At 41.1% G+C, this 27,787-nt stretch overlaps 1 long non-coding RNA gene across 1 annotated transcript in view; it reads left to right on the top strand.

Moving 5' to 3' along the window:
- Window positions 1-25,981, top strand: part of LOC123365272 — a 151,106-nt gene extending 125,125 nt beyond the window's left edge. Inside the window, exon 3 of the long non-coding RNA XR_006577510.1 lies at window positions 25,910-25,981. This is a non-coding gene — a long non-coding RNA (uncharacterized LOC123365272). The remainder of the gene's footprint in view (window positions 1-25,909) is intronic.
- Window positions 25,982-27,787: the final 1,806 nt, after the last annotated feature.

Here is a 27,787-nt window from a genome sequence, read left to right as displayed (position 1 = left end):
ATGTGACATGACTGGATGTCTGAGCCATGAGATGAGGCAGACCCCTGTAGGGCTGTCAGCAGGTGATGCTAGAGCAGTGCATACCAGGCAGTAGGTCCCGTGCCACCAGGGGGCTGCAGGCACGTTCTAGATGAGTTGCTATGTCCAGAGCTGGATTAACCAAACGCTGGACCCTGGTGGGATTAAATACAGAAAACCAGCACCCCCTCCCAAGCCAAGCCCACCGCAACTGCAAACCCCAACCACAAAGTAGCCCCGCAAATCGCACCACAACCCCCTTAACAGCCACTTCTAGTATCTAGAATGATAACACATAACATCATTTTCCTACCTTAGTCAAGCTGCTTTGTTTGTGTCTGTCTTCACTAAGATTATTGTTTCCCAACTGCATTGAGTCTATATTTTAACTATATACTTGACTGTGAACATTTTGGAACTTTATACATAAAGAAAATCCATTGAGTCTATTTCTTGAATTTGCATTTGCCATTTGATTTTGCCGTTTCCATCAATTTATTATGTTTAACGGCAACACTGTAGACAGGAATAGCTGAGTTGCAAAGCTCACCTTTGACCACTTCAATACCTAGGCGATTTCTCTCATCAGTCCAAAGCTTTGGTGGTGGACAGGCAGCTGCTGTATTTTCAACAGTTTTCGTCTGTTGTCGCTTAAATTGCGGAAGCGGGAACACTGCATCATCTTTAGCTACACACAGACACTTTTAACATTAGCTATCCCAGTGTGCTGTGATAATAATGCAAATCATTAGACCCATGTAAAACAAACAAACAAACAAACAAAAAACCTGGCAAATTAAATTATTTTTCTGGCAATTGGCAAATCCATACAAAAACAGGCCAGGCTGGCCAAATACCAGCCAGGTGGTAACTCTAGGCCCTCGTGTAGGCAAACATGCACTTCTCCTTGTGACCCCCAGGGTAGGGAGCCAGGCCCAGACCTGCAGGACAGGAGTTGCTGCTGCAGGCGTGAGTGTGTGTATGGATTCAGCAGTGATGGCAACTGGAACATCAGTAGTTCTGAGAGTAGTGACCCTGACCCCACGCTGAGTTGCAGGATCAGGCCCTGTGTTTGCTAGTTTACCAGCAGTTCAGCCTCAGCCAGGGCAGCTCCTCAATTTTTTTTAAGTGTGTCACACCCAAAACGTTTAAAAATACAAGTCTGCTACTGGGCAGTGAATTAAAAAATAAAAGTTAATTCAGGGTCAAATTCACTGGTGTAGAGCGACCAGCAGCATGACTTAAATCCCGCTCATGCCTTGTGCTAGATCTCTTCACAGGGGTGAATTTCACCCTTAGTATCCATAGGGCATTCTCCACAAGTTAATCAAAAGCCTAGGTATAAACAGGTTAACATAATGTCCATTTAAGGCTTTTATTTAGGCTGATTTCAATTTGTGAATTGACTCTCCTTGACCAGAATGAATAAGTGAGTATTAGTGCAGTTCATGGCATCACTCACACTGTTGGCAGCCCAGCAGCAGATTGTACACTGTTCTGTATGTTCAGAGGGCCAAATAAATTCCCCTTCACCGGATGCTCTCTGCATGTCTGATGGGACTGAAGGAATTAATAATTTGGTTGGTATTTTTATTAATGATGGTGATAGTGAAATGCTTCTGAGAAGCCCAGGTAAACATGAAAACAGAAATGATTCAGATTATAAACACTCATTGGTACAACTTTTTCCTATATGTTTCTTTTCCTCCTCCTTTCTTTTGATATGTGACATTTTCATCTCTCATTTTAACAATCCTTAGTCCATCAAGTATGTCAAATGCCCTGCAAATGAGTGCTGCTTATATGCTATAATGGCCAATATTCAGCATAGACACCTCTTCACTTGTATTCAATTAATCTTTTACAATTCATTGAACTCCTATTTCCGTATATTTAATATATAAATATATAAGAAACATAATGGCAGAAAGCTTTTACTTTTGCTTTTGTTCTTGTTCTGCAGCATTAGTCTTCCCTCCCTGAAGTTTAGCGCTTTGGGTATTTCTTTACAAAAGAAAACAAAACTTCTTTGCTAGTAATAATACACCCCTCACGCCCCCAAACCTCCTATAATTAAATAATCACTATGTTCTATTCTTCTGGTTTGAAGAGATCCGTCCATATAGGTAGTGGTGAGTTTCTTCTGCTGCTAACTGTTAAAGAGCCAACCTGACATTATCAGTGGAATTTTCTACTAGTGAGAACAGATCTGCTGAAATTAGGGCAACGTTTGTGCCACCTAGTGGCTCCTCCTTAATATATCTTTGGAATTCTCTTATGGAAGAAAAACTGTTCTATAACTGTACAGGGAAACTCACAAACTATTAGGGAAGACACACACTGCAGATTAATATTTCCCTTTACTTAACATGATAGTGATGCCATTCCTCTTTCTGTACTCTTCAAACGTGTAAATTGTAAACTAAAAATATAGAAAATTCCATTTTGCGTTCAGTAAATAATGTTCCTCACATTATCTAGAATTTCCTGCTTAGTTACATTTTGCACTGTTTTTTATATGGCCACTGATTCTTTATTCCCCTAGGCATTGTCACGTTGTTGGCTTTTTCTAGGTTGAGAAGAATGTCATTAGTAGTAACAGGTCTGTAATTACAGTTGGGCTTTGCCATGAGATCTCTTCATTTTTGGTCATTTGTTTTACTGAGATTTTAATACTTTGAAAAACTGACTGTTATGTTAACTCAGTTTCCTGTAGAAAGTGGGCCAAATTCTCTGTTGCTGTAAACTGGTCCAACTCTTATGTCAATGGATCTAAGCCAATTTACATTAATTGTAAATGAATGTAAGGCTTTGGTCAACCTTTTTGAACAGTTACATTGCTAACCATATTGACCAAAAATGTTCAAACCTAAGTCTCTAAAACCAGGCACTTAAATTTATATTTAGGCACCCAAATAAGATTAACTAATTTCCAGAGATCATGAAAATCTGCAGACACCATTGACTTCAGTGGGAGATGCAGATGCTTGGCATTCAGGATCAGCCAACAGGGAAAATTTCTGCTGATTTCTGGATACTGCTGTAAGGACCCCATACGGGTGTGTGTGATACAAAAGTGTGTCAGTGGCGTGGGCCCATGTTCTAACTGAGACCCACCTCAGACACAGGTCCCCCATCCCCTGGTCTAGCCTTACTAGCCCCAATTTAACAAAGCACTTAAGCACCTGCTTAAATCCAATCCCATTGAAGACAGTGGAACTTAAGCACATGCCTAAATTTAAGTACATGTTTAAGTGCTTATGCTCAGGTGGGATAGGTGCTGAATTGGGGCTGCTAAGAATAGGGAGAATCTATGCAGCGCTATGTATGAAGAAGCCACTATGAATGATAGAAAATATGTGCATAAATATATGAGTGTCATCTCACGTCTCTCTTGGCCTGCTGAGTGGCTTCACCAGAAGGGACCAGCATAGGGGTGGCCAGTGCCTGCCACTCTGCTGCTGCTGTGGGTGCTCTGGCATGCACCTATATGCGGCCCTAGCCAGATTCTGTTCCTCATTCTATATTGTCAAGAGTAAGTTATAGACTCAACTTAAAAACAACAACATACAAATACTGCCCAGTTTTATTCAGGTAAGAACCACATATTTTTTGCAGCTGTATCCCACCTGGTACTCAGCTACATGGCTGGTTTAGTCTTTATTATTGACTACCGTGCATTCTTTTTGAGGTGGGGTGGTACTGCTTCCCTGGTAATAATCGTTGTCCCTGATTCTGCACCATTAAAGTAAATGGAAGCTTTTCCATTCACTGCAGTGGCTGAAGAATCAAGCCCTTAGTCACTAGAATCTCCATGGTACCTCTAAGATACCCTAGTTTAGGAGGGAGTTGTGATGATGATCACTTACAAAGACAGCTGATTTGAGAAATGGTCCAAATAATAAGTGCTGACTGAATAATTGCAGCACTCCAAGGCTAGTGGTGTCAATATTTGCTCTGCTAATTGTACTTAATTTACTGTGAAGTTTTTTTCCAGAGGTTCCTGTTGCTTTGAGTGTATTAAGATACTGTGCTGCAGTATTCCAGTGGGAAAATGTATCAATTAGATAACCCATGAGCATCATTACTGAAGATATCTTACACAGAGGGCTCTGTCATGCCTTTAAGGCACAGCAGACACTGGGGGGAGGGGGGGGTGCGCTGGTGTGCAGGGGCAGTGCCCCAAGCAGACACTCCAGTAGGCTCTTGGGATCACAGCTGCTGTTCACCCTCTTACAAGGTGCAGTGTATGTTCCCCACAGTCCGCCCAACTGTCCTTCCCTATTGCCACTGTGGGTGCCAGCCTCATGGAGTAACTGTGCTTCCTGAGCATGTGGATTGCGTCTAGGCCCAGCCACAGGGTGAAGGTACAAGTGTTGGGGGGAAACCTCCTTGCTCCCCTCTCCTCTCTTGCACATGCTCACAATCTGTCTTTTACAATCCAGATGATTTAAAGGAGTATATTGTGCCAGAACTGAGGCTTGATTTCCTTTCTTCCTTTGCACTAGAGGCAGGTTATGGCAATACTAACCACACATCTCCCAGTAGATCACAACTCCACAGGCCTTTCTGGGGTCAGGTGAAAGTGGAGGCAATGTCATCGAAGTTGGAGTGGCCATACCCACTTATATCCGTTTGAAATCTGGCCCTCTTGCCTTCTCATTACTCTGAAGAGTCTCATTTTTGTCAAATGATTCTGAAATCTATCTTCAAGAGGGAAAAGCTCAAAGTGAGGGAAGGGAACAGTAGTGGTTAAAAAGGAAGGGAAAGGGGAAGCCCACAAAGAAAAGGCTAATGTCAAAACCATCCCTCCTGCTGGATTGCCCCAGCTGAAGGTGTGTTTTTTAAATTGAAATAGCTAGGATGGAAGACAACCCTTCCTCAAGTGCCTAGCAGCATCCTTTAAAAACAGGATTAGATTCTTTAATAGATTAATTTAATTATCTGGGATCATGTATATACCCAATTAAGGAGGCTGTTCCAAAGAATTCAGAAGAAAACTAGGGATAGTTTGCACAGCTATGGCCTCCCTTAAGAAGGTCTGGATAAACTGTGACATCTCAAAATCTACAAAGGTGTGACTGGTGGAAAGCCTAACTTTTTCCATAGCAATGTAGGGATATGAATTGTGGGAGGTTAATGCTGTTGACAAGAAGAAAATGTGGTGCTGGTGAAGACTCTTGCTTATCCCCTGGATGGAAAAAAAAGATGAATGCCTATGTTAGAAACATTATTGGAGAGAAGCAGCTCCTCATGTCAGAAATCAATAGATCTAAACATATGTTCTTCAGTCACAGTAGGCGTAAAGAGGAAAATAACGTTGAGAAAGTTATTATGGAAGGAATGGTGGAGGGTCATCAGAATAGGGGACAACCAGCAAGGAGAAAGATGGATAGTGTGCAGCAGATCACTGGAAAGTCAGCTGTTCAGTGCTCAAAGTTAGCGCTGGATCTTGAAGGCTTTAGGAAATTCTGCTATGATGTCACCAGCGTTCAGACATGAGTAAATGAATTTAGGTAAATTCTCAGCTAGGGTAAATGAACATAGGTCCATAAAAGCCAATAGAGTTATGCTGATTTATACCAGCTGAAGATCCAGGTCACACAGTGGACATTACCCTCCTCTCCTCCAAAAAATTATAGACCAATGATATCGGGAAGGGTAGTGGTGTTGAACAGCTTTTAATGGATGGACTTTAGACCATCAAATTCAAGTTGCATCTGAATAAGAGTTGGACAAAATCTAACTTTGTAATGTTGGCCAATTTGAAGGTAATTTTTAAAGAAGCTTTTTAGACTGCAAGGCAGACAACAGGAATTGTTCCACTGGTTAAGTCCCTTCTGTCTCCTTTTCCCCCCCTCTCTTCCCCTGTTATGTGTTTTGTATTAGTGCAGGCTGACAAGACCTATAATAAGATTACCTACTTATTTTTCTTTCTCCACCCAGACAGAGATCAGTGCAAGGATTGATTTAGAAAGACCTGTGAAAGACATTCTGATCTGAAACCAGGTGTCTCTAATGCCTGCCATAAGATTTATTACAGTCTGCATCAGACAACTCATGGTGAGCATTCCTGAGTAATTAGGATTCAATATATCAGCTGATGGGCACTGACCTCTCCTTGACGAGCTCTCTAAAGTGTCTGAGCTTTTTTATTTCACCCCCGTCCCCCTACCTCTTCTGTCATATCCCAGCAGATACTTTATGACATGCTGCCATGTATGCCATGAAGCCTGCATGAACTTTATTACACAGCACCCAAGGGGCTACTGTAAGAAATGGTAATTATTTGAAGTTTAAGCTATATAATATCCTCTTAATGAGATAGTATGTGCTACAGATCAAAAGCATAACCAAAACATAAAAAATCCACTAAGCTACTTATGTGCATGATAAAGGTGACCAAAGCAACTTTTCACTTAGTCTTTTTACTAGGTCACTGAAGGAAAATAGGTGGCTTAAAGATTCTCTGCATACTAATGTGTTGCTGTTCAGCAGTTTCCACCTTAAATCCATCACTTTATTTGAATACTTCGAGTCAATGCAGAGAAAATGTTACCTAGTGCTGTGTGAAACAGGCCTGAACAAGACTGCCACTGAAATGGCTGATGTCTGATAGTTGCAACTTGGGATGGCATGGAAAAGCAACGCACAGCTTTGTTCTGTAGGAAACTGTTTTTCATTAACCAGTTTAAGGACATCTGAAAATCCTGTTCAGAGCTTGTACAGTAGAGTTTATTGCTGGCCTTGTTAATTGCAGGAGAAAGAATATGCTATTTCTACTTGCCTCAGTAGTTAAGTGTCTATTTAACTCCTCAGTTCACCGTATACGTTCTTAACTGGCCAAGGCACATTTTTCAAGTTGTGCAGCTGGATTCTAGTGGCTTCAGTTGAGGATGGCAAAATTTTGTGTTGTGCCTAGCCAGACTTAAGAACTCATATGTTTTACTTACAATTGTATGGAAAGCAGAGGAACTCCAAAACTCAAGGCTGACCCTCCTGACCAAATGATATTATCTCAGTCCATTAGGGACAGAGAAGAAATACCATGGAATATATCCCATGCAACCTGTTCCAACAAACCAGGTTTGAGCTTGAAATACATGGCAAATGGCAGCCTACTAAAGTCTGCAGATTTTCAGAGAGAGCAAAACAATTGGCAACAAGTTTTCATGGGCTGATCTTTGACAAGCACAAAATTCAAGGAAATCACTGCTAATTTTGGAAGCTGTTGGAAGTCAAACCAGGGCTAACTGCAAATACTTTTGGAGTCTGAGTGAACAATTCATGCAGTTAAAGGACATTTTAGCCAGTATAACTGCATCTACACTAGGGCTTTTGCCAAAAGAGCTATGTTGGTTAGGGGTGTGATTCCCCCCCCACCCAATTCCTCAATAGCACACTATGCTGGCAAACTTTTAAGAGTAGATCAGGCCCAAGTTCACTAATACTGGTCTTGCTGTCTTCTGTATGAATACATGTCAAAGGCAGTTAACTGTGAAGGCTAAGTAGGTATTTAACATCTTAGCAGCACTGGGATTCCATATAGACAGAATCTGATGTGCTAATTTACCTGCTACAACTGATTAACATTATGTCAGATGGCTAAACTCAAGTAGCCAAAAGGAATTCTGCTGATGCAGATCTTTTGTTCATGGTAATAAGACCTGTCGGACTGATCTTGCTTATTTAAAAGCAATAACACAAGTCTGAAATAATTGTCCAAATCCCCATGCACTCTGCATACTATTTTTAAATTTAAAACCTATCTGTCTTTGGTCTTGTCTAGATGCAGTTTTTGCACTGATTTAACTAAGTGGGTTTCCAATTTAGTTGAATCAGTGCAAAGCTATGTGCATGCAGACCAGCCCTTAGTAATGTTTGTGGCATCCATCACAACAGTATGAAAACAGATGATCTTGAGTAAGAATATTAGGCAACCAACACAACCTTTCAGCATATCAAAGATCTAGAGGAATATATAGTTAAGCCATGGGCATCCCCATATGACTCAATAATTCTACTAGAAAGAGAGGACCCTGCACATGGGAACCTAATTTGCAAATGTGATCACCTAAATAGGACTTCCATAGCCCACATTCGATTGACAAATAAGCATACAAATGCTCACATTGCCTGTTGTGTGCTCATCTGAACAACCATATAGTTTGGATACCCTATTTATGTGTCCACATTTGACAATTAGAACGAAAGGGAAACAGAGGCCAGGGGATACATGTTAGGATGCTCAGGGCTGCATCTGGTGCCTGAACTGAACTGTGGGGTCCAGATTCTGGAGGCCATTCTAACAGTCCCTAGTATTCCAGAGGGTTTGCAGACATCACCACACTTCTGCTTTTTTAGCCTTCACCTGAATCAGCCTACTATCCTTTCACATTTATGCTTTGCACCCCAGCCTCCAAAAAAATGTTCTATCATGAGAAAAACTAAAACTAAATGAAAATATTTCAATTGCCAGGACTTTGCCAGAGGGTATAGTGGTATATTATAGTGGTATAGAGGGTATATTATAGTGGTATAATATTAAATACCATAAGTAATTTCTAGAGAATAATTTTAAATAAAACTAATCGTGAACCCTCTAAAATTCTCCCTCCTAATCCCAGTGTTTTCGTTAAACGTAATTGATTTTTTGTTAGAACACAATTCTCAACTGAAATTTAGTTTACGATAACAATTGCTTGCCAAGGCTCTCACAGTGCCTTATAAACACTAATGAAATAAGGTTCCCAACTTGCCTGCGAGGTAAGGAAATATGGTTATCTCCATTTTAGAGATGGGGAACTGAGACACAATGGCTCAGGGTATGTCTACACTACAGCAGTTACAGCAGCACAGCTACTGCAGTGCAGCTCTGCCACTATAGCACTATACTGTTGGCGTTTCCTACATCAATGGAAGGTGTTTTTCCATCAGTGTATGTAATCCACCTCTCCAAGAGGCAATAGCTAGGTCGACGGAAGAATTATTCCATTGACCTAACTGCATGTACACTGAGGTTGATCTAACTATGTTGCACAGGGTATGAAATTTTTCACAGCCCTGAGCAATGTAGCTAGGTTGACCTACATTTTAGGTATAGACCAGGCCTCAGTAATATGCCCAAGGTCAAGGTCCTAGCACATGTCTGCTGAAAAACTGGGACTAGAATGTAGATATCCTGAGTCCCAGTCCTATGATTCAACCATATGACTAACTGAAATGAATATATGGACTGTACGAAAGCTATTGCATAGGGATGTTAACTGATTTCCAGCAGAGACATACACTCTTGTTCTATGGCCTTTATTAAAGTTTAAAAGAAGTGTTGGCTTTTTCTGTACTTTACACTGAGGAGAGAAGGAACAAACTTCTATCTGAGCTGACCTTTAGGAGCTGTTGTATTGCCTCAAGCCCTGTCATTAAACATAGCACCGAGCAGTAATGTTTATGATAGAATGTAAAAAACCTTGTGTACAAAACCAGCACCATTTGCATCCCTGCCGCACCCCCCACCCTAACAGGATCCGCCAGTCAGGATCAATCAATATTGTTTGTGTGTGTTTTGTATACATTTTTCATGCCACCTCCATTGATGACTTAGAAAGCAAAAGCATCTTGTCAGGGTTCTCATCAAGCAAGGGGCTGCTTCTGTGGAGTCATTACGGTTTTACTGATCTATCTACATCAGTAAAACTTCATATCCTGGCTTCCCCAATCTCCTTCTTCCAGAGATACTATATTTCCATTGCCTGCATAAGGGGAATAAATAAATAACTAAATAAAAGAAAGAAAGAAATACTTTCTTCTGCCAAACATCTGCTTTCTTTCATAAGATCACATTTTTGGAGGGTGGTGTGCATCTAAGGCCCGAAAGCAGTGACCTGGTTGCTTAGCAACTAGGATGCTTAGGCCTCAGCCCTGGTGGTTGAGATGAAAAAGGTCAATTAATGTGGCAGGCCTGTCCTTATCAATATGCTACTGTGGCACCAACTTTTATTTCTTTACAGTAATATATCATAATAAGTTTTGTAGGTCTTTATACTGTGGTGCTCCTTTTTGAATAAAAGCATAACTAAGACTTGAGGGGATGTCTGATACAACAGAAAATGTAACCATAAAAAAAAAACAGAATAGAAATCATCTGACTGCGGACTATCCTGCTGAGCTGCCTGAGGCAGTTACACATTTCCATTGAGTTATTTTATGATCAGGCCAGTATGTTATTGAAATATTATCTCTTTAGCCTTTCTCATTCTGATAAGAAATGACAGGCTCTCAGAACAGTAATACTCATGGAGAACAAAATATGGAGCTGTGGAGAAAATTCAGTTGGGGCAAAGAACAGTAGCTTGAGAATTTTCCCATTAAAACTCACCAAACCTTCTTGTGTTATATTTTAAATAACTGTCTTTTTTATTCACAGTGAAACATCAGGAGGAACCTGTTTTTTTAAATATTTTGTTCCAAAATTTTGTCAAATAATTTAACATTATGTGCTGTCTGCCACTGTAGAAGTCTTCCTCATTTGGAAATATTATTGCTTTGATGTATGGGAAATTTTGAAAGACACATCTGACAATTAGACACCTAACTCCCATTGAAAGTCAATGGGAGTTAGGCACTGAGAGCCTGATTGATTGAAAGCCTGTTGAAATCAGTGGGAGTCTTACTATTGACTTCAATGTGCTTTGGATCAAGCCCTTAATGGCCATTTGTGCCTGTGAAAATCACCCATTGAGGAAATTGTCAAATGATTTTATGTTTAAGATTGACTGGCAGTGTGCTATCCTCAAACTCCTTAAAAACGATGGGTGGATAGGCAGTCAAGTTCTGCAGTCTTATTCATGCAAATCATCTCTTGACTTCAACAGGACAGTTTGCATGAGTGAGGAATAGTCACTTGAGTAAGATTTGCAGGATCGTGTCACTATTAATGTCCTGATGGTTGGGAATGATTGGGACTTAGATTTGCTGCCCATGGGGCAAAACTGACTTTCACATAGTTATTCTGAAAGTTAGAGTGATTTGTCTTTGTTTATGTACCATCCCCTCCCCATAGTGTGATATTGGGTCCATAGGACAGCCTGCACTCCTAAAGATTTCAGTGCTGTGTAATGTGGTATGGGACATAATGCCTGGGGGCGCTTTGGTAGGTTTAATGTGCCATTAATTGATTACTCATACACACTGTGCCCACAGTTTTCAAACTTTTTAAGCTAAGCCTCCCCTTTGAGTTATAATTTTTGGTTGTACCCCTCCACCTTTGACAAAAGTAGGCACAATACCTGCCCCTTCCCCGTCATGTTTTCAGGGTGGGGGAAGGCACATGTTATGGTCTCTGGGGATGGAGCCAGTGCTCAGCACAGAGGCTGCCAGGAGCAGAAATTGGAATGGCAGCAGCAGATGTTGACACTGACTCACAGGCTGGGTAGCCTGATGAGGTGAGTCAGGGTGCGGATGTGGCGCTCCCTCCCCAAGTCCCACCTCACGGAGCTGTTCGCCTCCCGAATGCACCCCATCGTTTGAAAACCTCTGCACTACGCTAAATTCTGGCTTGTCCTGCATGCGTGTGGTAGGGACAAGGAGTCTATGCAAGGATCTGTTATATAAGGTTTAATGCAAGGTATAATAATAATAATATGTTTTAGTATTTATTTGTATTACTGTAATGCTTAGGAGCCCCCATAATGGACCAGAACTCCATTGTGCTGGATGTTGTACAGGCATAGAATAAAAAGACTGTCCCATGCAAGGATCATGCCTGGTTAAAGACATCCTTGCATATTCTATATGTGATCTTCATGCTTAAGCCAATATAGGTAAGATGCCTGGTAGTAGGCACTGGAGGTAACTCACCCAGATCCCATCTGCAGAGGCAGTATTAAGTGCACCGTAAGACACTATAGGTATGTCTACACTGCAATAAAAGACCTGTGGCATGGCCGCAGCTGGCCCAGGTCAGCCGACTCAGGTTTGTAGGCGTTGGGCTGCAGGGCTAAAAATGGCAGTGTAGATGTTTAGGCTCTGAAACCTGTCAAAGTGGGTGGGTCTCAGAGCTTGGGCTCCCATGCCGGGCCTGAAAGTCTACACAGCAATTTTTAGCCCCACAGCCCGAGCCATGAAAGGTTTTTTATTGCAGTGTAGATGTACCCTATAAGACACTCTGTTCCCAGTCACCATGAACCACTCTGAGAAGGCAACCTCCATTTGGTCACTATAGTCCTGGCTCCAGCAAACGAGACAGATGCAAAGACAGAATTTAGCCCACTATGTTTTGTTTATAAGAATATGATTTCACATACACAAATTATAAATGTAAATTGTTGCTTATAAATATTAATGAATCTGAAGGTGTCTCCATTTTGAAGGCATGATTCTTCTCTGTTTTAGACACCAATATAAAATCATTTGATTCAGAGGAGTAACTCCTGACTTTACACTAGTATAAGCGAGAGGGGAAATAAGTCCTGAATTTGTAATCTGCATTTCAGGGAATAAGATTTCATATTGACATCATTATTATCCCCAATGTACAAAATGGTGTAAACTGACCTTCAACTAATTTGGAGCTAGCACTCTCATCTGTTCAGCCCAGTTCCCCTAAAGTTATGATACTTATGTGTGTTTTGCTTCTTCTTTTTATTGCATTAATGGAGAAGCAGATGTTGCCTTCCTCCCTGCAAATGCTATACAGTGAATCATCTTAGCCTCTCTGTAAAATTTTAACTTAATGGAGTCCTGGCATTTGTGATGAGCCGAGGAACTTAATTTTATAGAACAACCTATTGAACAAGCTGTTCTTGGACATTCCCATCTCAACTAAATGTTAAAAGTATTAAAATTCACATTAGCACAAGAGGAAATTTTGCATGGGTAATCCTTTAATACAGTGTTTTATGGCTCTATTAGCTGCACAGCAGCTGGTGACATGATGAATTTAATCCATTAAAAAATTCAGTAAGAGGTTTAAAAGTCAGCTTTTTAAAACATAATCTTGCTGCAAGGAAAGAGAACTTCTCCTCAGGGCCAGAGACCTGGTGGGTTCACAGTGTGGCAGGTATAGGAAATACACCTGCATGACAAGCATTCATATGCTTATGGCTTCACACCTAGCAGAGGTCTTGCAGTGATGAGAAAGAACTCAGAAGCACAAAGAAATTCTTAAAGGGCATGTTTAGGTAATACATCTCTCTCGTTTTCTCTTTTTCTTGAGGAAGGTGTAAAACTGTAAAGTTTAAAGATTGTCTCTCTGTTTTATATATGTATTCCTCACAAAGTCCATACTTCATAAACTATTTATTTCCCTCTTGGAGATTTTCTGCTCGGTAGAACTGTATGAAAAAATTTACATGCTGATTATACTAGGAAAAATTGCATATTTTTGCCAAATATTTTTTGTCTTTCCTTCAGTACCAAGGTTAGTGTGTGTGTGAGTGTGTGCAGTATCTCATGATTTTTATCACAATATTTCATGCTTTACTTCAAGCTTCAGCTCCTGGAGTCAAATGATTTTGTGAGACTCTCAGCTTTCTTTCTTTTTTTAAAAAAGAAGACATTTCTAGACCTCATAGTCACAGATACAAGCCTGAAAATGTGACTTTAGTGTGACCTAAAGGCTTGAAACACACAAAACAAATAAAAAACTGCCAATGGATTATTATTATTTTTTTTTAAATCTCATAACTTTAAGGCAATATCATGATTTTTCAGCCCTTGGGGTTGACAATACTGTATTACAATCAGACATCCATACTCCCTGCTAATTCCTCAAAATCATCCTGCCCTTATGAAATAATGATGTTTAAAAATAACTTGCTATGCATGTGCAGTCATTTCAGTTATGATTTAAACAAATATGTAAACTCTCTATCAGAAATTCCTTCCAGATCCTCAGTTGCTATAAATTTGCACCAGCTGAGGATCTGTCTGCCTGTGCTGTGCTTGAATTACAGTAATTGTAACTCACATCTAGATTCATCCTGATAATATCTAATATTTCACTTTAATTGTGATTGATTAATTGCAAAGCTGGATTTGTTTGCTTGGGTTTTGTTTTTTCGGTTATTTCCCTTCTCCCCAATGTTTAAAAGGAAATATGTTCACTGAGGTATTGTGCATTGCCGCCTTAATTAGTGGTTGGTGAGCTAGGGACACATTTTCAAAGGTATTTAGGCACCTAAAGATGCTGATAGGTTCCTAATGGGATTTTCAAAAGCCCCTACGTACTTAACCCTTGTTGATTTATCAGTTTAATCAATGGGAGTAAGGAGCTTTTGAAAATCTCACTGGGCACCTCTTTCATCTTCAGGTGCCTAAATTCCTTTAAGAATCTGGCTGTTATACCCTGATCCTGCAATAAATGTCTTGTGAGAGACTCAGGTGCCATTTGAAGGATTTAGCCTAATAACACCGTTTATTATTAATATTTCCTAGTGGTTTAAATGACTGTCTGGAATGAGTTAGGGTTGTTAATTCTAAGGGCATACCCTGCATATTGATGCAGCAAGGACCTGAGCCTAATCCTGATTCAATAGAATATCTTCAATGGGCTTTCGATCAGGCCCAAAAGATGTTACTTAAAAATCCCTGTTGGTGAGTTTTATTTGTTTTATTTTATTGTGATTCATGACACATACCAAACATTTTTAGCAAAATATTCACCCACTATGTTAGTCAATCAGATTGCTCCAACCATACACAGGATTCCAGTCAACCTGTAATAATATAGCATTGTAATTTTTTAACATATTTAAGATAAAAAGTTCAGGAGTAAGGATTTTTTTTCTCCTGCACCTAAGCATTAGAAAATGATTAATAAAAGTGACAAAGAACAAATTATTTTATCATAGAATATCAGGGTTGGAAGGGACCTCAGAAAGTCATCTAGTTCAAACCCCTGCTCAAAGCAGGACCAATTCCCAGACAGATTTTTGCCCCAGATCCCTAAATGGCCCCCTCAAGGATTGAACTCACAACCCTGGGTTTAGCAGGTCAATGCTTAAGGGGGAGGGATAGCTCAGTGGTTTGAGCACTGACCTGCTAAAGAACAAATGGTTACAATACAAAACAAAATCATAAAACGTGAACTTGAGTTTACTTATTAATGGTTACCTTTCCTAGCTAATGAAGTTTCCCCCCAAACTTCAACCTGTTGCAGAGCTGGCTTCACAGGAAACAGGATCCAATTTTTCATGAGAACATCTCCAAGATGTCTCCTCAGCGAAACGATACAGAGTGACTTTGCTCATCCTGTGTTATACTGAAACAATCTTGTCAGTTCTGAGATGAGAGTTGTTTGCAAAGAACAGGGGACTGTTTGCCAAGCAGTCTCGGTGTCACAGGTGGCACACAGCTGCTAGTCTATTGAATCTGGTTCACCACTTAAAATAGGTTGTGAATCACTGATCTAGGTCTCTGCATTCTCATTATTTGTCTGTTCAGAAATTCCTAAGGTACAGAAAAAAGGACATCACATACAATTGCTTTGCTGGTTGAATCTACTCCAGCCCTATATGCACACCCAATATTCTATCCCTGCTGTGTCCTGACTGAAGAGCTTTTATAATCTTGGGGAAAGGGCAAAACATGCTGTAGAAACCCTGCCCTCCCTTTCTATGCTCCTTGCCCTTTTCCCTGTTCTAGCTCCCCTCCATCAGTACAAGTGAAGATCCTATATTTTTACCAGTAGAATACAGTGGCCAGTATATTTTCAAGTCAAATTATCCCTGTTAAATAATAATAATAATGATGATTGATTGATTATTTATTGCGGTATCCACAATGTGCTAGAAGCTTTGAAACTTAGAAGAAGGCACAGTCCCTGACTAGAAGAGTTCATATTTTAGGGCCTGATTCAAAGCCCACTGAAGACAATGGAGCCTTATCTTCACTAGGGAAAAAACCCGCTGTGTTCTTAACTGTAGTTAGCTAAAGTGAGGTAAAATCCTAGAGAAGAGAAAGCAGTTTGTAGTTGTCACACAGGTTAACATGTTGAGTTAAAGGCTATGCAGGATCCTAAGAAAGAATCCTGTGGCACCTTATAGACTAACAGACGTTTTGCAGCATGAGCTTTCGTGGGTGAATACCCACTTCTTCGGATCCGAAGAAGTGGGTATTCACCCACGAAAGCTCATGCTGCAAAACGTCTGTTAGTCTATAAGGTGCCACAGGATTCTTTGCTGCTTTTACAGAACCAGACTAACACGGCTACCCCTCTGATACAGGATCCTAAGGTTTACCTCAACATGTTAACTCAAGCATTTTACCTCTAGGACCTGCTAAGATTTTACCTTTAGTTAAGAACTCAGCTCTTTTCTTAGCAAAGACACAGATTAAGAGTCTTTCCACTGACTTCAGTGGGCTGTGCATCAAGCCCTAAAATAAGAGATTGCTTTTATGTTGACCCAGCTGAAACCCAAAGCGAAACTAAAGACATGCAAACTCAAACAGAGGGAAATCAAAGAACATGGTCCTAGAAACCCTGTGAACTGAATTTGTGGTGTTTCCCACAGCTTGCCATTAACTTGGGTACAGTGCCGTTTGGTAAAGTTAGTTTCCACCACCCTGTCTCTTTTCCTAGTTAACTCTCCATTGTTTCTTTAATAAACCTACTTTTGTTTTATTATATGTGCTCACAAATGCGGTGTGGTTTTATAGGAGTGGTGATTAAAGGTAAAACTAGTAGGGCACATTGCACCTTTGGGGGCAGAGGATCTGGGATTTGTGTGAGTAGCCAGTGTCAGAGTCTGGATATCACAGGGAAATAATTCAGCGGGCCTGAGGAACTGGGGTGCACCTACTGTTAATCTGCAAGGTGAAGACAGAGCTGGCCTAGTCCAGAGGAGAATGCTTGAGTGGCTGAAAGGCTGATGGTTTTAGGGAGCAGAGGGCAATAGGGTGACTCTCGGTATCTGGGTACCCTGAAAGTCATTGCACTGCCCCATCTTGTACAATATTTTGGTACATTTGTCAATCTCTCTCCTTTTTATCAGTTTCTCTGTCTCTCCTGTGCATTCTTATTTTGAGATGGGGGGTGTCACTTACCCCCTCCCCGCACTGTTCTTTTTTCCTATCTCCTCTTTTTCATGCTCTTTTCCCGCCCCATCTTTCCTGCTGTTCCCCTCTCTCTTTGCTCTTTCTCCATTCCCCCACTTACCAGAGGGCTGTGTGTTGCTCTTGCTGCTCTGAGCAACGTACTATGGGAGCAGAGAAGAGAGGCCCAGGCAAGCTTACTGCTACTCTATCCTGTAACCTTGTATATCTGAGTAGACACGGAATGTAGAGGCAGCTTTCAAATAACTACCCCTCTTTATCTGAAGCTGTGGGAGCATGTTTACAGTGGGGGAGTGCGACAGTTCCAAGGCCATGATTTGGCTGTTTGGAAAACATCAGATTGCGTGGAGCTTTAAGTGTGTGAATTACAATATTGTGCAAAGTAGTCAACATTTGCCTCAATGAGGCCCTGATCCAGGGAAGGACGTAATCACATATTTAAGTGCTTTCCTGGATCAGGGTGTGAATGAGGATGAACTAAATTATTTCAGAAGAACATATCTTGATAATCTATTAAAGATAATATACCATGCCACTAATAAAGAGATAGAAATGAATTATTTTTTGCATGTGATTCTTTTTAAATAGGAAGACATTGTTATTGCTACACTGCTTTAGCAATACATTATATTTTAAAACTTGATTTGAAAGTCAAGTACAAATATTATTAGACAGTATGCCTGTTATGGGTAATCCTGATTCATTTTTCATTGTTACAGTGTATGTCACAGATGACCGATTTATATGTATTCAAAAAATTGATTGTACTTCACAATTTCAATAACAATGATTTTTCAAATAGGATTTTGTTGCAGGGGAGCAAGAGGCGAAGAAAGATTTAGAATGGACAGAATGATGATTTCACATACTTTGCATGTATACAGTATCTTTTATTTAAGGATCTCAAAAACACTTTATAAATACCAATTAATTAAGCTCCACAATACCTCTGAGATAGGCATTGTTATTATTACGCTCAGCATGCATAAAATAACAGGGAGAACGTACCAAATATAAATGGGAGGTTCTTCCTGCTTTTAATTATTGATACACATGGTTTTAAATGTTTACTATATAGTATAAAATATATGCCTATAGGCACTTTCTGAAAGCCTGTGTTGTATTTATTATTAGTATAATCAAATATTACAACCTTTATTTTATGATTGGAAACAGCTTCATAAGGAGACAACACTTTTTAAAGGCTTTTATTGTACTTCTCTCTCACTAATGTGGTTGTTTAATTAACTTTTTTGGAAGTATGGGTTTTTAATTCCTTCACATTTTAAATTTCAGCCATGTCCTTACGGGGTAATGGGAGTTTTGTCTGAGTAAGGATTACAGGTTCAGGCACTATGATTCTGCCAATTTTGTTTGCTTTGTAAAAGGATGATACTATTGATGACGATTATAATAGGAATATTGTAGCAGTGTCAATGTGAAGGCTTTGGAAGACTTCCAGGCCTCAGTTGAACAAGTTACTTAAGCACATACCTAACAATAGGCATGTGAGCTGTCCCATTGAAGTCACAGGTCAAGCCAAAATACTTAAGTCAGTTGAAGTCAATGGGACTACCTATGTGTTCAAAGTTAGACATGTGCTTAATAATGTTGCTGAATTGACTCTTTAAGATACAATGCGCAATATTGTTAGGTTGTACTGTAGAGCAATTTAGCTTTAGTTTAGTTAAAATATAGCATTTGGTAACAGTTTAAATTGATTGGGTAAAAATTCAAAATTGCCTAAGTGACTTAGGGTATGTCTACACTGCAGGGTCCCAGAGCTCAGGCTGCAGCCTGAGCATGAATGTCTATTGTAAATAATTATGTTGCTGGTATCAGATGCATCTCCATTGGGAGGGCCTTTCTAGTGAAGACAAGGCCTTTATTCCATTTTAAAAAGTGCCTAAGCCATTTGGGAGAGAAATGTATTTAGGCTCCTAAGAGTGGAAGCAGGGAGAATAACTCAATGGGCTGTCCTTGGTGTGAGGACCTGGGGGTGAAGATAGAAAGATGGGGGAGACCATATGTGATTTTTGCAGATGGAGAATTGATGGATGCTATAGGAGTGTAACGAGGTGGTCTGGCTCCCTGCCGCCCCAAAGGGGGATGAGCCTCTCTGTACACCAAAGTGGGCAGAGCCAGCAAATCCTGCACCTGCCTCTCAGCAGTCAGGACGCAGGACAGGAAGTATAAAAGCCCACCCCCAGAGCTCACTTGGCTTTCAGCCACTGGAGTGACCAGACACTTGCGGCGATTGGCGGCCGACCTGAGGACTGGCCAGACCAGATGCCACCTGAAGCTAGTCCAAACCCAGAAGAGCTGCCAAGCCTACCGCTCGCCAGCTATCCTGAGGAGCCCATGGTACTAGACCCCCCCGGAGGACACCACTGTGACTCAGATACCTCTAGAGGGGGAGGAAGGAAGTAGCCCGGGGGCAGCCGACTCTAGTCTGGCTGCAGCACTGCCAGAGCCCATGTCAGTGTGTTGCGGCCAGGATCCCCACTGACACAGCAGCAAGTCTTCTGCTGCTGCTAAGGCCCCGGGCTGGGACGCAGTGGAGTGGGTGGGCCTGCATCCCCCCTGCCACCCAACTCGTGGGTGGAGTCTCCCCCTCTCCCAGGCCTTTGGAGGCTTGGGCCTACTAGTGACTGTTTGCTGCCCGCCCTGACCCAGGGCCTGGGCCTGCTAATACTGACTGTTTGCTCAGTCCCAACCTGAGGGCCTGAACTAGTGACTATTTGTTGCCCCACCCTGACCCAGGGCCTGGGCCTGCTAATACTGACTGTTTCCTGCAGGACCACGCTAATTCCCCAGCACACCTGATCAAAGCAGCAAGGTCTGGCTCCCCGCCGCCCCAGAGGGGGACGAGTCCCAGCCAACCAGACTACAAGGAGGATACAAGATGACTGCTCTGAGAGTGAGGAGAGTCATTGCCCTAAAACCTCCCATAACAGAGAGAGTGATGGGGAAGTAACTCCCTTCCATTAGAAAGCAGGGGACGTATGTGACAAGGTCCTAATTTAGTAGCAGATTAACTACAGTAGCTAGGAGGGATACCTCTGTCACAAAGAGGGCATGAAACCTACTATGGCCAGTTGATGAAGCATCCAAAAAGTTGCTGCTGTTTGCAGTGTAGAATGCCAAACCAGAAGTGGCAAAAAGGGCTTTTTGGCTATGCTCTTTCCAGTCATCAAGAAAGGGTGCAACTGCAACACCAGAAAAAACGGCTAAAATGGGGCTGTAGAATCTCCCACCTGTGAATGGGCAAACACAGGGAACTTTGAAAAGAATGCAATCTGACAAGTGTGTCATATGTCAAGAAGATAAAGTGGATAACAAGAACTGACGTGTAGGAAGGAGCCTTTGTCAGATTGCCAAAAGTTCCAGAGCAGGGGACACCTTGCTGAAGGCTGCTGAGGGTAGAAAAAATGAATGTTTCATCTTAGCTTTGAAAGGTTAAGACTATGTAACAATGGAAGTGAAATACCTTCACAGCTACTATGCAGAGTAAGAAAACTACTATTTCTTTCCGCAGCAAAGAAACACTAGGAAAACACATGATTTAGTCCATTATAGGGTATTCAATCATCTAAGGAAATTCAGGGAAGACTTATTGGGCCATATTCTTCTCTCACTCCACTTCTGTAATCCCATTGCTGTATCTGGAAGAACTTGGACCATTGATTAAAATAGAATTCGCTCATCATTCTGTCTTCAAGAGCTGGTTGTACTTTTGGGGTCTGATTCATTGTGAAGTCCATGGGACACTTTCCATTGACTTCAGCAGGATTTGGATCAGGCCCTTACTGAGCACTTTCAGGACCTGTGTGTTGATTGTCGCTGGATGTACCTCAAACACTTCAGAGGCACAGTTCTGTGGTATTGAGAACTGTTAAAATTGTAAGCTATCACTTTAAATTTTCTGGGGTTTCCTACTCCTTCCTGCAAGCTAGGGAACTCTGTCTAGAAGCATGTGATCTGGGTCTTCAGCAGTCGGGCTGCAAAAGAGCCAGTCTGGAGAAAGGTGAGTGGAATTGTTGTCTTGCTGTTCTAGGTAGCAGCCTGCTATATCTTTTTTCGTATTTGGTTGTTATTTGATAGATGTGTGGTTTCTAAACAATATAGTAGTATTGTGCTGCACCCTTTCGGAAAGTGCATTTGTTTCATTTGTAACTCTGTGTGTGCTGGGAACATAATAGGTTCATCTAATCCAAAATGATCTGAATATCTTTGGTGTAGTAAGCTGATGAAAACAACCTGTTGATAGTTTGGCCCATGATGCCACAAAAATAGCCCTTCTCATGGTATTTCAGTACTCCCGCTTCCAGTCCTATCTGGAACCAGGAAGTATAGATCCAAGAGAACCTGGATGAAAGAAATTAACCATTTCCCCCCCATAACCTTTAAAAGAGATGGGTTCAGAATTTAGGCAAGGTTTTAGGTTAGTTCTTATTTCATTCAAACCAGTGTTGATCTGAAGAGCCAAAGCAATTCCCTCATGGGAATTTTCCTGCCTCTCCCTTCTATGCCAGCCCACTGGTCATTTCTTTCCACCCCTGATACCTCCCTCTCACTCCCATCTCTCCTGTGAAATCTCCCATGCCTTCCAATCACTGATGCCTGCCTTCCGCTTTCCATCCAGGAATATCACCCTCCCTGCTTCATCCTCCCACCTCTCATGTCTTCCTATCCCTTGATGCTTCAAATCTGAATGTTAGCTTATTGCACTAGGGTGAAAACTTTGTTTTTGCTATATCAGTGCTGCTCTTGTGTGGGCTCTTAGCTATTTTTATAACAACATTGCTGGCTATTCCTTTGTGTGGTAGTCATATGGAATGCGGTGGTGGTTGTGGTGTTTTATATTAGCATAGTGTTTTACAATCTATTGTTGTTTTAGGCCCTGATCCTGCAACGAGATGAAGACAGATGGACTTCTGTGATCACATAAAACTCCACTGACTTAAGTGGATCTCTGTCTGGGTGCAAGGATCTGCTAGCATGCATCATCTGGCAGGCTAAGGGCCTTAGTGTGTGTAAATGTGTTTAGCTTTACAGATGTCTAAATATATTTGAGACGGTCCCTCTCTTTTGACTGGCTAATGGTCAAAGTGGCTTTTGCTTGTAATATAGGGTTTCCCAACACGGCAGCATTTTGGCCTGTTTTCCAGCCAATCCCTTGTTCTATATAGCTTATTGTATTTGGTTGTTTAATGTATCCATATGGCGTTCAGTAAAGGTCTCGCAGTAAAAGCAATAATCCTCTCTTTGCCAATGGAATTTGAATATGGAAAATTCCACCCGCTTTATATTTTCAGAGCCTCAGTGATTAGATTATATTGAGTATGTGAAACTGGGGCGGGGGAAAAAGGTTAGTTGAAATTGGCTTATAAGTAGTCACACTGTTTGTAGGAATTCAGGCAGGCTTCATGGCTTTGTCATGCTGTCTCTGATTGTGTCCATCTGCAAGCACCAGCCAGCTCCTTTTCTTGAGGAGCACAAAAAAATAAGGTACTGCGCACATATAACACGCTTGTCAAATCTGGCAAAGCTGATTGGAAAGCGGAGTGGGGGGAGGGAAGGTTGTAAAAGCAGCTCAGCTCATTCTATAGCACGGGCCTCCTTCAGCACCAAGTGACTGTTAATCCTTCACATTTCAATGCACCCAATGGCGATGAAAGATGGAGCAGCTAAGCTGGTAGCAATTACAATGCGTAACCTCACTGGGGTCATGTCTTCGGCTTGAATAATTGTCAATGTGTTAATGCGGCCCCCATATCCAAAGTAAAGGAGAGGAAGAAGGATAAGTGCAGTGCAGTGTTTCATTTGCTTACTATGCGATCTTATCAGGAACGGTCTATAACAAACATCCCGAACTCCGTCAAGGGCATTTCTACGTCTAATGAGCATAGGAAGGGGAGACATTGTTCAAGTGCAAGGGTTCAGTGTGCAGCAAGCCACAAATCACATTTCATTTATCAGGCCTACAGATGACAGGATATCATCTAATCCCCGGAGAGCCATATTCATTAAAAAGAAATCTTAAGTAATTACAACAATTAATTGACTTGAAACAGTTTCGGGTGGAGAAGGTTTACATAATTCATTTGCCAGACAAAACAAGCCTGATGAAGTCAAGGTAACATATTATTTAGAAGCATCCTCCTCCTCCTCCTGCTGTCATCTTGGTGATGCTCAGTGCATTCCGAACACTTGAAGTCACTGTGAGAGGGGGTGAAATTTTATTGCTGTATAAAGAGATAATGGTGCACAATCCCACATTATCATTATTAAAACTGATAATAGGAAATGGTAATGTGCTACCATTTTCCCCTTGTGTTTGTTTCAAATAGGCAGAAGATTGGTGGTGATTAAGGGTGACTGAACCGGTTTGGGAAAAAACAAAGACATCCTCCACTTCAAATGTCCCCATTTATAGTTTCAAACTCAGTCTGAAGCTTTCATGAGGTTCTGAAATGTTTGGATATATTTTGCTTTTACTTCCATTTTTTGTTGTTGGCCGGGGCTGAAATTACAGGTACCGGAATGCCAAAAGAAAGACCATTCTCACAGTATTTCTGGTAGTGAGCACATTTTAAAATATTCCTCAGACCACTATCGTGCTGACTGATATGGTATCCTTGCCAGCTTGTGCTCCCCTGTCTGTATCCTGTCGTCTCTTGTCTTATATTTAGATTGTGGCAGGGACCAACAGTCTTTTTGTTCTATGTTTGTACAGCACCTAGCACAATAGTGTCTTGGTCCGTGACTGGGGCTCCTCGGTGATACAAATAAATAATTATTATTACTACTAATAATAATAACTGTTGTGAGATTTCTTCCCTAGTCCTGCAGATTTAAGAGGTCTGAATAGTTTGAATGTGTTGGAACTATTTACTATTAGGAATTTATTTGTATTGTGGTTGTACCTAGTGGTCCCAATCAAAGACTAGGACCTCATCGTGTTGGACGCTTATTTAAATAGAATCCCAACTCTGACGTTTTTCAGATTCATCTGTCTTCCCGGGTAATGATGAATCTGAGAATCAACACATGACCTAACCTTCTTAGTGACGGCATGCACTTGTAGTAGTATGGGCCACTAAAAAATAAATGTTAGATGTAAAGTCTGAAATGCCTTGAAAAGCCAACTAAAAAACCCCTCCATGCTCCACTTTGTGTCAAAGCACTATAATATTTCATCCATGGTGTATTTTCATTGGAAAGATAAGGCGAGTAATTTATCAGAAGAATTATGTGATTGGCTTCCTTCATGATTGAGGGGAAAAACAGAAAACAAAGAACAAACAAAATAACCCTGAGACACTGGATTTAAATATTTAATAAGCCAAAGTGTCAGCATGTACAGTTATTGTAGTTAGTGAACATTTTTGACCGTGAGCAACAGCTTGTCGCTGCACTGCACCAGACCATCTCAATCTCTTTACAGCCCCCTTCTGTCTGCCTGGTACACAATAAAGTCTCACAACATTAACAAGGATCCCTGTCTTGGGTCAAAGCCGAGCATGTAGGTCCTGTAAAAGAGACAAGTAACTTGGCAAAGCCAAACTGTAAGAGGATAAACCATGAATGCCCACATTTTCATTGGTTCTGGATGCCTCCATTGATAGGGCCCAATTTGAGATACTTAAAGTTTTTGGCCTAATTGTCCAGATGTTCTGAGCATTCACTGTCCCTGTTGACCTCCCCTGAGGGTGTCAGGAACCACTGATGATGAGATCCAAAGTTTCTCAGTTTGGACACCTGAAAAGCAAAGCTCCAAAATTAGAGGTTGCTTTTTAAAAATTAGGCTTTAACCCTCAAGGCTAAGAAACTTGAAGGGTCAAGTACCTCGGTTTCATCTGTGTAATAATATGATTTATATTATCACAGCTTCTCTCCAGACATCATGGCAGACTTGTTGTTCAGTATTAGTAGAGTATCAGGGTATGATTCATTAGCCTTTTGTCAATGATATTGGGCTTGATTCTCTTCTTACAACAAATTTGCAATGGTGTAGCTCCATTGACATAACCTGAGTTACTCCTGACTTATACCTGTTTACGTGAGAGAAGAATTAGGCCTTATACTGAGAGGGTATGTCTACACTTGGAGCTGGGGGTGTGACCTCCAGCTCAAGGAGACATACTCATGCTAGCTGTCATTGAGCTAGCACTCTGAAAATACATGGCAGCATGGGCTGCAGGACAGGGCATACCCATCTGAGACCATAGACATGTACACAGGGTGGCTAGCTTGCCCAGTCCGTTACTTACGCCATCATGGCTACATTGTATTTTTAGCATGCTAGCTTTTATGAGAACTAGCACGAGTATGTCTCCACAAGCTCCACCCGGCTCCAAGTGTAGACACACCCAATCACACCCCCAGCTCCTAGTGTAGACATACCCAAACGCTGAATTTTGTCTAGTCCTGTGTGCAAGAGCAGCCATCTACTAAACTATGCTTGAATGAACTGCAGGACACATGTAAGCAGAACTACAGGCACTTGGTCTAGGAGGCTTCTGAAAATGAGCTGACAAAGAGAAACAAAGACATTCAGCTGGCATTACGCAATTAGTGAAAGGGAATGAAATAATCATAGATCGTATCATTAAAATGGGTCAGCCTTAAATATTGTATACTGGCTATATACAAATACCTGGTGCTATATTGTCTGTCTGAAAGTTTTTTTTCTTAGACTGACAACTTAAAATAAAATCAGTGCAAGTGGTTTTGTTTTCCTTATTCACTCATAAGCCAGTAAGGCTCTATCCATCAAAACAGGGTCACACAGATGAGTCACATTTCCCCATCATTTTTATATGCTTGGCAGAGTCTATGCATGATTCATGAGGAGAGAGTCTGACTTCGCTGGTGTGTATTGGCAGTACAGGAGGAGTTGAGGCAAGTGCTCTTTATGTGTTCATTTCAAATAGGAGCTGTGGGTTTCTCTCTTTGTGGCGGATCATACTGGGTATTGTAAACAAAGGACAGAACATACATTACAGTATGAAACGCCTTGTTCTTGAGTGTTTCGGTTTAGAATGTGGGCATCAGAGCTATCATTTGCATGAGTCATTAGGATTACAGTGACAATTAATGAGACGCTAACTATACAAGAAGAAATGCTGGGGTTTTTTTTATGTGGCATATAGACAATCACAGTCATACTCACTGTTCATGCATGCTGGAGTCTACTGTAGAGAATGGAGGCAGCTGGGCAGAATGGATGGTGTGCTGGCCAAATTACAGCCTAATACACTGTAGACTTCTGAGCATAAACCCTAATGCAGTTTCCAACTACTTATACCGATAAGGTGAAATCCTGACAACCACTGAAGTCAATTAGAGCTTGACCATTGACTTCAAGGGGACTGAGGTTTAACCTAGAGTCTTTTTTCACACAGGAGAACATTAAATAGTCGCAAAAATCAATGCAAGCCTATCTATCCCAAAGTCCATTGAAATCAATGACCCCATGTGCATAAAAGGTGTTGGTGAGTTCTTGAAACCACATAATCTATGTTAAAAATCTGGAACACATGGGGCTGCACTCAGAGCTATCTTCTAAATGCTGAATGGATGATAATTTTCAAAGGATTGAGTGGTTTGGGGGGCACAAGGGAAACAGCCTAGTAGGAAAAGTTGTTGCATTTCAAAAGCTTTCATGCAAAGACTCCTCATGCAACATGAAAGGTGTTTGGGGTGGAGGAGGTAAAAGGAAGAGCTACTTGCAGGAATTTTGCTTTTCACCTGCATTCTTATGCTGATATACTTAGCAACATGTTGAATAAATTTTAACAAAATATTGAAATAGATCTTACTTGGAAAAACAAAAGCAGAAAAAGATCCAGGCCTTCTCACTATCTCTGATTATGAAATAAGACCTTACGTGATATTTGCAATTGAGTCCACTTGCAATTGAGTCATCATTACTGCCTGGGGTAAAGCGCTATGTCACTAATCACATGGGGGAGGGATAGCTCAGTGGTTTGAGCATTGGCCTGCTAAATCCAGGGTTATGAGCTCAATTCTCAAGGGGGCCATTTAGGGATCTGGGGCAAAAATCTGTCTAGGGATTTGTCCAGTTCTGAGCAGGGGATTGGACTAGATGACTTCCTGAGGTCCCTTCCATCCCTGATATTCTGTGAAACTGGGGTTTGTTCAATGATTCAAATGGTTGCCTTCTATGGTAGTGGGGAGAAAGATACCCACAGTACATTTATTTGTTCCTTGTTATAAAAGACATTGGGAAATACCAAGAAAAATGTTTTATGCTTGTCTGAGCTGTTACTGTGTACAGTAACGCTGTGAAATTTGGAAATAGTGCTATAAAAATACTTTCATTATGGGTCTCATGCTGCAACTATTACAAAAAATGACTAGTGCTATTGTGTACTAATGTAATACCATTGACTTCAATGGGACCGCTCATGTGAATAAGAACTATCCATTCAGAGTAAGGATTATAGAACTGGGCCCTAAATTTGAATGTTGCACAAACAGTACAGATTGTGTCTTTCTAAAATCTAACTGAAGTGTTCTGTCATGGAGTGTGATGGGGTCACAATAGGGTCAGTGCAAGGAATGGCATTTTGATAGGAAATAACTAATTCTTTGCACTTCTGCCCACCCCACCCCCAGTTATACAGTGAAATTTACCATGTTCTGAAATCATTTTCAATGCCTGATCTCCATAGTGGCTCTCACC

The sequence above is a fragment of the Mauremys mutica genome, chromosome 2 (assembly GCF_020497125.1).
Source record: "Mauremys mutica isolate MM-2020 ecotype Southern chromosome 2, ASM2049712v1, whole genome shotgun sequence".
Taxonomy (NCBI): domain Eukaryota; kingdom Metazoa; phylum Chordata; order Testudines; family Geoemydidae; genus Mauremys; species Mauremys mutica.
This window is presented reverse-complemented; position numbering and strand designations above follow the sequence as displayed.